This window comes from Gorilla gorilla, chromosome 10 (genome assembly GCF_029281585.2).
Source record: "Gorilla gorilla gorilla isolate KB3781 chromosome 10, NHGRI_mGorGor1-v2.1_pri, whole genome shotgun sequence".
In the NCBI taxonomy this organism is placed as follows: domain Eukaryota; kingdom Metazoa; phylum Chordata; class Mammalia; order Primates; family Hominidae; genus Gorilla; species Gorilla gorilla.
This window is the reverse complement of record NC_073234.2, coordinates 31789816-31802951: the sequence shown is the minus strand read 5'-3', so window position 1 is coordinate 31802951 and position 13136 is coordinate 31789816. Positions and strand designations below refer to the sequence as shown.

At 37.1% G+C, this 13136-nt stretch overlaps 1 pseudogene; it reads left to right on the top strand.

Moving 5' to 3' along the window:
- The first annotated feature begins 6327 nt into the window (after positions 1 to 6327).
- LOC101147187 (FACT complex subunit SPT16-like) lies at positions 6328 to 9921 on the top strand (annotated as a pseudogene).
- Positions 9922 to 13136: the final 3215 nt, after the last annotated feature.

Sequence of the window (13136 nt, the reverse complement as noted above, 5' to 3'; positions counted from 1 at the left end):
TTAAATCAGAGATCTAGAAGTAGTAAAAAGAGAGAATTTTTAAATCCCAATAATTAATAGCTAAAAGTTTTCCAGAAGTGATGAAAACACAAATACGAAAATCTCAACAAATGTAAAATAGGATAAAAATTTCCAGTGAAACTGCAAAATATAAAATTAAAAGAGAAGCTGGTAAAAATAACAGCCAGAAGCAAAGATTAATTTTAAAAGAGGTACAGTTGGTCTGATAGCTTTCATCCCAACAAAATTAATGGAAGTGAGAAGATAATAGAATACTAGTTGGAATGTGCTGAGAGAAAACCACTATCACATTATAATTCTATATTCATTAAAATACCTTTCAGGGAGAATGCGATAAAGACAGTTTAAAAAAAATTTATTTTAGGATCAGGGTACATGTGCAGATTTGTTACATAAGTAAACTCCTGTCATGGGAATTTGTTGTACAGATTATTTTGTCACCCAGGTACTAAGTCTAATACCCAAAAGTTATTATTGTTTTTTTGCTTCTCTCCCTCCTCCCACCCTCCAACCTCAAGTAGCCCCAGTATTTGCTGTTCTCTTCTTTATGTCCATATGTCCATGCGTCCTCATCATTTAGCTCCCACCTATAACTGAGAACATGTATTTGGTTTTCTGTTCCTGTATTACTTTGCTAAGTATAATGGCCTCCAGCTCTATCCATGTTCCTGTCTTTTTTTTTTTTTTTTTTTTTTTGAGACAGAGTCTTGCTCTGTTGCCAGACTGGAATGCAGTGGCGTGATCTCGACTCACTGCAACATCCACCTCCCGAGTTCAAGCAATTCTCCTGTCTCAGCCTCCTGAATAGCTGGGACTACAGGCAAACACCACCACGCCCAGCTAATTTTTGTATTTTTAGTAGAGACAGGGTTTCACCACATTGGCCAGGATGGTCTTGATCTCTTGACCTCGTGATCTGCCTGCCTTGGCCTCCCAAAGTGCTGGGATTACAGGTGTGAACCACTGCAATCGGCCAATCTTGTTCTTTTTTATGGCTGCATAGTATTCCATGGTGTATGTGTACCATATTTTTTTTTATCTAGTCCACAAATGATGGGCACTTAGGTAGATTCCATGTCTTTGCTCTTGTGAATAGCACTGCAGTGAACATACGCATGCATGTGCCTTTATGATGCAACAATTTATATTCCTCTGGGTATATGCCAAATAATGGGATTGCTGGGTCAAATGGTAGTTCTGCTTTTAGTTCTTTGAGGAAGTGCCTCACTGCTTTCCACAATGGTTGAACTTATTTACACTCCCACCAGCAGTATATTAAGTGTTCCTTTTTCTCCACAACCTTGCCGGCATCTGTTATTTTTTGGCTTTTTAATAATAGCCATCCTGACTGGTGTGAGATGGTATCTCATTGGGGTTTTGATTTGCATTTCTCCAGTGATCCGTGATATCAAGCTTTTCTTCATATGCTTGTTGGCCCCATGTATGCCTTCTTTTGAAAAGTGTCAGTTTATGTCATTTGCCCACTTTGTAATGTGGTTGGTTTTTTCTTGTAAATTTGTTTAAGTTCCTTAGAGATGCTGGATATTAGACCTTTTTCAGATGCATAGTTTGCAAATATTTTCTCCTATTCTGTAGGTTGTCTCTTCACTCTGTTGATAGTTTCTTTCACTGTGCAGAAGCTCTTAAGTTTAATTAGATACAACTTGTCAATCTTTGCTATTGTTGCAATTGCTTTTGGCATTTTCTTCATCAAATCTTTGCCAGTTCCCATGTCCAGATGCTATTGCCTAGATTGTTTTCCAGGGTGTTTATAACTTAGTTTTCAGTTTTACTTTTAAGTCTTTAATCCATCTTGAGTCGATGTTTGTATGTGATGTAAGAAAGGGGTCCGGTTTCAATCTTCTGCATATAGCTAGCACGTTATCCCAGCACCATTTACTGAATAGGGAGTCCTTTTCCCAATGTTTGCTTTGTCAGCTTTGTCAGAGATCAGATGTCATAGGCGTGCAGCTTTATTTCTGGGCTCTCTATTTTATTCCATTGATCTATGTGTCTGTTTTTGTACCACTTCATGGTATTTTGGTTTCTGTAGCCCTGTAGTATAGTTTGAAGTCCAGTAGTATGATGCCTCCAGCTTTTTGCTTAGGATTGCCTTGGCAATTCATGCTCTTTTTTGGTTCCATATGAACTTTAAAACCGTTTTTTCTAGTTCTGCGAAAAAAATATTATTGATAGTTTGATAGGAATAGCATTGAATCTATAAATTGCTTTTGGCATTATGGTCATTTTAATGATATTGATTCTTCCTATCCATGAGAATGGAACGTTTTTCCACTTGTTTGCGTCATCTCTGATTTCCTTGAGCAGCCTTTTGTAATTCTCATTGTAGGCATCTTTCACCTCCATGGTTAGCTGTATTCCTAGATATTGTATTCTTTCATGGCAATTGTGGATGAGATTTTGTTCCTGATTTGGCTGTCAATTGGCTGTTATTGGTTTATAGGAATGCTAGTGATTTTTGTATATTGATTTTGTATCCTGAAATTTTGCTGAGGTTTTGTATTAGCTTAATGAGCTTTTGGGCTGAGACTGTGGGGTTTTCTAGATATAGAATTACGTCAGCTGCAAACAGGGATAGCCAGTTATTTGGATGGCTTTCTATTAGGATGCCCTTTATTTCTTTCTGTTGCCTGAATGCTCTGACCAGGACTTCCAATACTATGTAACATAGGGAGTGGTGAGAGAGGGCATCTTTGTCTTGTGCCAGTTTTCAAGAGGAATGGTTTCAGCTTTTGCCCATTCAGTATGATGTTGGCTATGAGTTTGTCATAGATGACTCCTATTATTTTGAAGTATGTTTCTTCAATACCTAGTTTATTAAGAGTTTTTAATATGAAGGGATGTTGAATTTTATCAAAAGCCTTTTCTATGTCTATTTAGACGATCTTACTGTTTTTGTCTTTAGTTCTGTTTATGTGATGAATCACATTTATTGATTTGTGTATGTTGGACCAACCTTGTGTCTCAGAGATAAAGCCTATTTAATTGTGGTGGATTAGCTTTTGGATGTGCTATTGGATTCGGTTTGCTAGTATTTTGTTGAGGATTTTTGCTCAATGTTCATCAAGGATATTGGCGTGAGGTTTACTTTTTCTTCTATTTCTGCCAGGTTTTGGTATCAAGATGATGCTGGATTTATAGAATGAGTTGGAGAGGAGTCCCTCCTCCTCAATTTTTTGGAATAGTTTCAGTAGAATGATACCAGCTCTTCTCTGTAGATCTGGTAGAATTTAGCTATGAATCCTTCTAGTCCTGGGCTTTTTTTGGTGGGCTGTTCATTACTGATTGAATTTTGGAGCTCATTATTATCTGTTAAGAGATTTAACTTCTTCCTGGTTCAGTCATGGGAGGGTGGATGTGTCTAGGAATTTATCTATTTCTTCTAGATTATCTAGTTTGTGTGTGTAGGGGTGCATAGAGGTTTATCCTATTAATTTCTCCACGAAACCAGCTCCTAGATTTGCTAATCTTTTGAATTTTCTTTTGTGTGTGTGTGTCACAATCTCTTTTGGTTCAGCTCGATTTTGATTTCTTGTCTTCTGCTAGCTTTGAGATTGGTTTGCCATTGGTTCTCTAATTCTTTCAGTTATGATGTTAGATTGTTAAATTGAGATCTTTCTAACTTTTTGATGTGGATGTTCTATTAATATAAACTTCCCTCTTAACACTGCCTTAGCTGTGTCCCAGAGATTATGGTATGTTGTATCTTTGTTCTCATTAGTTACAAAAAACTTCTTGATTTCTGCCTTAATTTCATTATTTACCAGACAGTTCTTAGAAGACAAAAACCGAGAGAGTTTGCCACCAGTAGATCCACACTCAAGTCAACTGTAAAAAATGTATCTCAGAGCCAGAGGAAAGCAATTCTATCTGGAAGGTCTGAGAAAAATGAAGAAATAAAGAGCAAGATAAAGTGGTAATGAGGACGTAAAGCTAGAAGACCACTGATTCAATAAAATAATATCCCAAGAGTTTAAAAAAGTATTAAAATAGACAAGGACAATAACACAAAAATAGGGAGAGGAATAAATGAAGCAAAAGCTCCTATGGTCCTTGAAATGTCCCAGAGAAGGTTAAAAATATTGGCTAAATTTGGACTTTGATTAGTTAAGTGTGCCTGTAGAAATTTACAGAATAACTATATTAAAATATTATATAAACAGAGTGTATAGTTTCTATACTAATAGAGAAAAAAGAATAAATAATTAATAATACAAAAAGAAAACTTGAATCATAGGTATAAATTCAAATATATCAGCAGTCACATTAAATAAAAATGAACTAAATGCACTGTAAAAGACAAAGATTGCCATATTGAATTTTTAAAAAGAATCTAATTATATGCAATTTATTAGACATAGATCTAACACATAATGATTTAGACAATGTGAAAGTAAAAGAATGGAAAAAATATATCAAGTAAACTAACTAAAAGGAAGCTAATGTCACTTTATTAATATTACACAAGATAGACTATAAAGCTGAAATAATTGCTTGGGAGAAAGAGGATCAAGTTGTTAGGACAAAAGGTACAATTCAAATAGATATACTTGTATGTATTATTTTGTATCTACCTAAAACATGACTTTAAAATGCATGGCATAAAATTAATTGAATTATAAGGAGAAAAGAACAATTCTACAATCAGAGCACTAGACTTCAACGCAGTTTTCTCATAATTGATATTAAAAAATCAGACAAAATATTTACAGCATTGATATAATTAGGCTTAGTTCCACCCAAATCTCATCTTGAATTATAATCCCCATAATCCCCATGTGTCAAGGGAGAGATCAGTAGAGGTAATTGAATCATGGGGATGGTTTTCCCCATGCTGTTCTCATGATAGTGAGTGAGTTCTCACAAGATCTGGTGATTTCATAAGGGGCTCTTCTTCCTTCGCTCAGAATGTCTCCTTCCTGCTGCCTGTGAAGAAGGTGCCTTGCTTCCCCTTCACCTTCTGCCATGACTATAAGTTTCCTGAGGCCTCCTTAGCCATGATGAACTGTGAGTCAATTAAACCTCTTTCCTTTATAAATTACCCAATCTCAAGCAGTTCTTTATAGCAGTATGAAAACAGACTAATACAAACATAATGAAAACTTTGATATTAGGCTGGTGCAAAAGTAATTGCAGTTTTGACATTTAAAAAATGGTGAAAACAGCAATTACTTTTGCACCAATCTACTACATATAGAACATTATAGCCAATAATTGCAAAACACACCTTCTTTTCAAATACACTTGGAACATTTGCAGAACATTTGCAAAATTGACTATACAATGGTCAGTAAAGAAAATTTAAATACACATCAAAGGCTTGAAATCATACATGGCATGTCTTCTAATCTCAGTGCTCTTAAGCCAGAAACTTAAAAAAACAATAAAGCAGGCTAAAAAGGGGAATAACTTCACACATTTAGTGTTTAATAACACATGTCTATATGATCTATGGGTCAAAAAAAGTTGAATAAAAATTTAAACCACTTAACTAAAACTTTAATATGCAGGATAATAAAAATCCTACATATTAACACATGCAAGGTACAGCTAAAGCTGTATTTCTTGGAAACTTACAGTCTTAGGTATTCATATTACAAAGTTGAAAGGCTAAAAATGATTAAGTCAAGGATAAAAATGATTATGTCAAGTCAAAGTTTAAAGGGTAAAAATGATTAAGTTGAAAGGATAAAAATGATTAAGTCTAATTACTAGATAATTTATTTAATAATAATAAATATAGAGAGTAGAGAATATATTAAATGTATTTTATTTTTACTTTTATTTTTAAATATATATTAAAAAGTAGAAAATAAATCCCACAATCCTTCTTTCTATAAAGAAGAAAGGACATAATGCGGCAAACAGTGGAAATTAATAATATGAAGAACACCTATATAATGAAGGAGATCAATACAAGTGAAAGTTGGGTTTTTAAAAGACTGAACAAGAAAAATACAAATATCTGGTTAGACTAGTCAAGAAAAAGCTGAGAAGGTGAAAGTAAATGGAAAAAACAAAAGAATCTATTGTATTAATAAGGGACATAAGCAACTTTTCTAAATACAAAGTGATATATAAAACTCAACTGCACTTATATAACACAACAACAAACAGAAAAAAAAGAAAATGGCACTATACAATTTATGGTAGCATAAGAAGTGTTAGTAGCTTATTATAAATCTAACCAAGAATAAGAGTGCAGGATTCCTGGGCCGAGAGCAGGTGGCAGAGCCGGGACATCGCGTGATTCTCAGAACCCGAGGAGAAGCGACGTCCAGGGCTATGGCTGTGACTCTGGACAAAGACGCTTATTATCGGTGAGTGAAGGGACTGTACAGCAATTGGCAGAAAGGAGAAGATGAGTATGCCAACGTTGAGCCATTGTTGTATCAGTGGGTGTTGATGAAGAAATTGTTTATTCCAAATCAACTGCCTTACAGACATGGCTCTTTGGTTACGAACTAACTGATACTACCATGGTCTTTTGTGAGGACAAAATCATCTTTATGGCCAGCAAGAAAAAAGTGGAGTTTTTGAAACAGATTGCCAACACTAAGGGCAATGAGAATGCTAATGGAGCCCCTGCCATCAGACTGCTGATATGAGAAAAGAACGAAAGTAGTAAGAGTAGCTTTGACAAAATGATTGAAGCCATTAAAGAAAGCAAGAATGGCAAGAAGATTGGAGTGTTCAGCAAAGACAAATTCCCTGGAGAGTTCATGAAGAGCTGGAATGACTGCCTCAACAAAGAAGGCTTTGACAAAATAGACATCAGTGCAGTTGTGGCATATACCGTCGCTGTAAAGGAGGATGGGGAGCTCAAATTAATGAAGAAAGCAGCCGGCATCACTTCTGAAGTCTTCAACAAATTCTTCAAGGAAAGAGTCATGGAAATAGTTGATGCAGATGAGAAAGTTTGACACAGCAAACTGGCTGAGTCTGTGGAAAAGGCCGTTGAAGAGAAAAAATACCTTGCTGGGGCAGACCCTTCTACTGTGGAAATGTGTTACCCTCCTATCATTCAGAGTGGTGGCAACTATAATCTCAAGTTCAGTGTGGTGAGTGACAAGAATCACATGCATTTTGGGGCTATCACTTGTGCCGTGCGTATTCGCTTCAAGTCTTACTGCTCCAACCTGTTCCCACTTTGATGGCTGATCCTTCTCAGGAAGTTCAAGAAAATTACAACTTTTTACTCCAGCTTCAAGAAGAGCTGCTGAAGGAATTAAGACATGGTGTGAAGATATGTGATGTATATAATGCTGTCATGGACGTGGCTAAAAAGCAGAAGCCAGAACTCCTGAACAAAATTACCAGAAACCTAGGATTTGGGGTGGGAATTGAATTCCATGAAAGCTTCCTAGTAATCAATAGTAAAAATCAATACAAACTGAAGACAGGAATGGTTTTCAGCATCAATTTGGGATTCTCAGACCTAAATAACAAGGAGGGGAAAAAGCCAGAAGAGAAAACCTATGCCCTGTTCCTTAGTGACACAGTGCTTATGGATGAGGATGGCCCAGCTACTGTTCTCACTTCTGTGAAGAAGAAAGTGAAGAATGTGGGGATTTTCCTAAGGAACAAAGATGAGGAAGAGGAGGAGGAGGAGAAAGATGAGGCAGAGGACCTTTTGGGAAGAGGTTCTCGGGCAGCATTACTTACAGAAAGAACAAGAATGAAATGACTGCAGAAGAGAAGTGAAGAGCACATCAAAAAGAACTAGCGGCTCAACTCAATGAAGAAGCAAAGAGGCGATTGACTGAACAAAAGGGAGAACAGGAGATTCAGAAAGCTCACAAATCTAATGTGTCCTATAAACACCCATCTCTGATGCCTAAGGAACCACATATTGGGGAAATGAAGATCTACATCTATAAGAAATATGAGACTGTAATAATGCGTGTGTTTGGCATTGCAACACCTTTTCACATTGCCACAATCAAGAATATAAGTATGTCCGTGGAAGGAGATTATACTTACTTGCAAACCAACTTTTATTGCCCAGGCAGTGCTCTGGGAAGGAATGAAGGCAACATCTTTCCTAACCCCGAAGCGACTTTTGTCAAAGAAATTACATACCAAGCGTCATACGATGACCGGGGAACAGACAGTACCAGCCTTGAACCTTCAGAATGCTTCCTGAATTATTAAAGAAGTACAGAAATGTTATAAAACTCGAGAAGCTGAAGAGAAAGAGAAGGAGGGCATTGTAAAACAAGACTCACTGGTGATCAATCTAAACTGGAGTAATTCCAAACTGAAAGATCTATACATTCGCCCAAATATTGCCCAAAAGAGGCTGCAAGGCGCACTGGAGGCCCATGTCAATGGCTTCCGCTTCAAATCTGTTCAAGGAGACAAAGTGGATATTTTGTACAATAATATTAAGCATGCTTTGTTCCAGCTGTGTGACGGAGTAATGATTATTGTCTTGCATTTTCACCTCAAGAATGCCATCATGTTTGGGAAGAAGTGGCACACGGATGTGCAGTTCTACACAGAAGTGGGAGAGATAACCACGGACTTAGGGAAACATCAACATATGCATGACCGAGATGACCTCTATGCTGAGCAGATGGAACGAGAAATGAGGCACAAACTGAAAACAGCCTTTTAGAATTTCATGGAGAAAGTAGAGGCTCTAACTAAGAAGGAACTGGAATTTGAAGTGCCTTTTAGGGACTTGGGATTTAACGGAGCTCCCTACAGGAGTACCTGCCTCCTTCAGCCCACTAGTAGTGTGCTGGTAAATACTACGGAATGGCCACCTTTTGTGGTGACATTGGATGAGGTAGAGCTGATTTACTTTGAGCGGTCCAGTTTCACCTGAAGAACTTTGATATGGTAATTGTCTACAAGGACTACAGCAAGAAAGTGACCATGATCAATGCCATTCTTGTAGCCTCTCTTGACCCATCAAGGAATGGTTGAATTCCTGCAACCTGAAGTACACAGAAGGAGTACAGTCCCTCATCTGGACTAAAGTAATAAAGACCATTGTTGATGACCCTGAGGGCTTTTTCGAACAAGGTGTCTGGTCTTTTCTGGAGCCTGAGGATGAGGGGAGTGATGCTGAAGAAGGGGATTCAGAGTCTGAAATTGAAGATGAGACTTTTAATCCTTCAGAAGATGACTATGAAGAGGAAGAGGAGGACAGTGATGACGATTATTCATCAGAAGCAGAAGAGTCAGACTCTTCTAAGGAGTCGTTAGGTAGTGAAGAAGAGAGTGGAAAGGATTGGGATGAACTGGAGGAAGAAGCCCGAAAAGCGGACCAAGAAAGTTGTTATAAGGAAGAAGAAGAACAAAGTCGAAGTATGAGCCGGAAGAGGAAGGCATCTGTGCACAGTTTGCGCCGTGGCTGTAACCGTGGTTCCAACCGTGGTTCCACACACAGCTCTGCACCCCCCAAGAAAAAGAGGAAGTAACTTCTGAACTTTGGCCCTGAGCTCCATTCTTCCTCTAGCCAAACCCTGAAAATGTTACATGACATAGAAACTGTATTTTTCCTTTTGTTTTCATTTGAAGTTTTGCCATTTGTGTTTATGGGTTTCGGGGGCCATTTATGTGGACCAATCTACTCGGAGCATTCCAGGCCCACCAGGACACGTGCCAATGGCCCCATTCAGATGGCAAGGGAGGAGGTGTTCTTGAGGACAGGAGGAGGCTCTTGCTGTTAATAAATATTGTTTCATTCTTCTTTCTTCCTGTCACCTTGTGCCAGGACATCGATGGCTTCTGACATCTTGTTATTTGGTGTCTCAAAGCTGTATTTCCAAGACAGTGGTACAAGGTGACCCTTAATAACCCATATCATGGTTCTTGACCAGCACATTCAATCCTCCAACCTACCCTATTGCCATGACCTTCCTCACATCTCTTTAAGTTTTATCTTTGCAGTACTCAAGGTTCTTGGAAATTTGCTGATTGTTGTGATAAACCATACAACTTGAGCCAGTGAGGCAGATTGGGCTGGTGCCTTTGTCCGAGTTTTCCTGCTTTCTTGCCTCATGCAGATTCTGAGGTATATCTGCTGCCTTAGAAGACACAAAAAGCAGTGATACTCCCTGGCTCGGTTATTTTCTCCATACAAATGCACACATGGTACAATGATAGAAGGCAAAATTGCCACTGTCTTCTTTTTTTTCTGATATATCTAAGGAAGAATGGTTGTGCCTCATGTACTGCTTCTAGTGAAATCTAGAGGAAGGCTCAAAGAAGTCAACATTTAGATCTGGAAGGGACAAGTCATGCCTTGGGCCTAGAATACCCTGAGGAGTAAAGAGAAGAGGAAGGGAGGCCATATCTAAAACACAGCCTCTTAGCACTGCTGCTCCTTATTTTAACTTTGTCTTGCATTGTCCTGTATTTATCACAGTTTCTGTTGAACAGCTTTTCAAGTATTTGGGGAGTTTATCTTGCCATCCTCCCCTTCTGGTTCTCTGCACCCACCTGTCCCACTGCAGTTCCTTCCATGCTCTGTGACTTTAAGAGAAGTGTGGAGGGGTCCCGGATTTTATGTTTGTTTGTTTTTTCTCCTTAGCAGTAAGACTTGATGTTTTCAATTTTGGAAGGACTAAAAGATGAATAAACTGTGGGATTTTGTTAAAAAAAAAAAAAAAATCTAACCAAGAATGGAAAAAAAACTCTATAAGAAAAGTAAAATATATGTGAAAGATGTCAGTGCACATGTAAGTAAATGGAGAAATAATTGTGATCATGAATTAGAAGACTCAGCATGTAAAGATACTGACCTATTTATATTTATTGTAATCCTAATCAAAATCTTAATGAGTGTGTATGTTTGGAACTAAATACATACATATTTAGTTTAGTTGACACTAAAATATATATTAAATATTTATTATTAAATTTATATTAAATATTTTAGTTGACACTTAAATATATACAGTGATACCAAAAAAAAAAAAAAAGATACTCTTGATTAAGAAGTTCAGGGTAAAGGAAAATGCCCAAATATATATAAAACATTTCCCTGATCATTACTGATCATTAGTGATGTTGAGCATTTTTTCAGATGTTTGTTGGCCATTCGTGTATCTTTTATTGAGAATTGTCTATTCATGTCCTTTGCCCACTTTTTGATGGGACTCTTTGTTGTTTGTTTTTTTTTTTTGCTATTTTGTTTGAGTTCCTTGTAGACTCTGGATATTAGTTCTTTGTTGGATGGATAGATTGTAAAGGTTTTCTCCCACCCTCTGTGTTGTCTGTTTACTCTGCTGACTGTTCCTTTAGCTGTGCAGAAGTTCTTCAGTTTAATTAAGTCCCACCTATTTATCTTCATGTGTTGCATTTGCTTTTGGGTTCTTGGTCATAAAGTGTTTGCCTAAGCCAATGTCTAAAGGGGTTTTCCCGATGTTATCTTCTAGAATTTTTATACTTTCAGGTCTTAGATTTAGGTCCTTGATCCATCTTGAGTTGATTTTTCTGTAAGGTGAGATGAGGATCCATTTTCATTCTCCTACATGTGGCTTGCCAATTATCCCAGCACCATTTGCTGAATAGGATGTCCTTTCCCCACTTTATGTTTTTGTTTCTTTTGTCAAAGAGCAGTTGGCTTTAAGTATTTGGGTTTACTGGTGGGTTTTCTGTTCCATTCCATTGGTGTATGTGTCTATTTTTATACCAATACCATGCTGTTTTGGTGACTATGGCCTTATAGCATAGTTTGAAATCAGGTAATGTGATGCCTCTAGATTTGTTCTTTTTGCTTAGTCTTGCTTTGGCTAAAATTAATTAATCCTATTAATTTTAGGATTTTTTTTCTAGTTCTGTGAAGAATAATAGTGGTATTTTGATGGGAATTGCATTGAATTTGTAGACTGCTTTTGGCAGTATGGTCATTTTCACAATATTGATTCTACCCATCCAAGAACATGGGATGTATTTCTATTTGTTTGTGTTAGCTATGAATTCTTTCAGCATTGTTTTGTAGTTTTCCTTGTAGAGGTCTTTCAGTTCCTTGCTTAGATATATTCCTAAGTATTTTTTTATTTTTTTGCAGCTATTTTAAGATGAGTTGAGTTCTTTATTTGATCTCAGCTTGGTTGCTGTTGGTGTGTAGAAGAGCTACTGATTTATGTATATTAATTTTGTGTCCTGAAACTTTGCTGAATTTGTGTATTAGTTCTAAGAGCTGTTTGGAGGAGTCTTTAGGATTTTCTAGGTATACAATCACATCATCAGCAAACAGCTACAGTTTGACTTCCTCTTTACCAATTTGGATACCCTTTATTTCTTTCTCTTGTCTCATTGTTCTGACTAAGACTTCCAGTAATACACTGAATAGAAGTGTTGACAGTGGGCATCTTTGACTTGTGCCAGTTCTCAGAGGGAATGCTTTCAACTTTTCCCCATTCAGCATTATGTTAGCTGTGGGTTTGTCGTAGATGACTTTTACTACATTGAGGTATGTTCCTTGTATGCCAATTTTGCTGAGGGTTTTAATCATAGAGGGATGCTGGATTTTGTCAAATGCTTTTTCTGCATCTATTGAGATGATCAGGGAAATGCAAATCAAAACCACAATGCAATACCACCTTACTCCTGCAAGAATGGCCATAATAAAAAAATAATAGATGTTGGCATGGATGCAGTGAAAAGGGAACACTTCTACACTGTGGGTGGGAATATAAACTAGTACAAACACTATGGAAAACAGTGTGGAGATTCCTTAAAGAACTAAAAGTAGAACTACCATTTGATCTAGCAGTTCCACTACTGGGTATCTACCCAGAGGAAAAGAAGTAATTATATGAAAAAAGATACTTGCATGTACATGTTTATAGCAGCACAATTCTCAAGTCCAAAAATATGTAACCAGCCCAGATGCTCATCAATTACTGACTGAATAAAGAAATTGTGGTGCATATATATATATATATATATATATATATGATGGAATACTACTCAGCCATTAAAGGAACAAATTAATGGCATTCACAGAAACCTAGATGGAACTGGAGACTATTATTCTAAGTGAAGTAACTCGGGAATGGAAACCCAAATATTTTATGTTCTCACTTATAAGTAGAAGCTAAGCTGTGGGGATTCAAAGTCATAAAACTGAT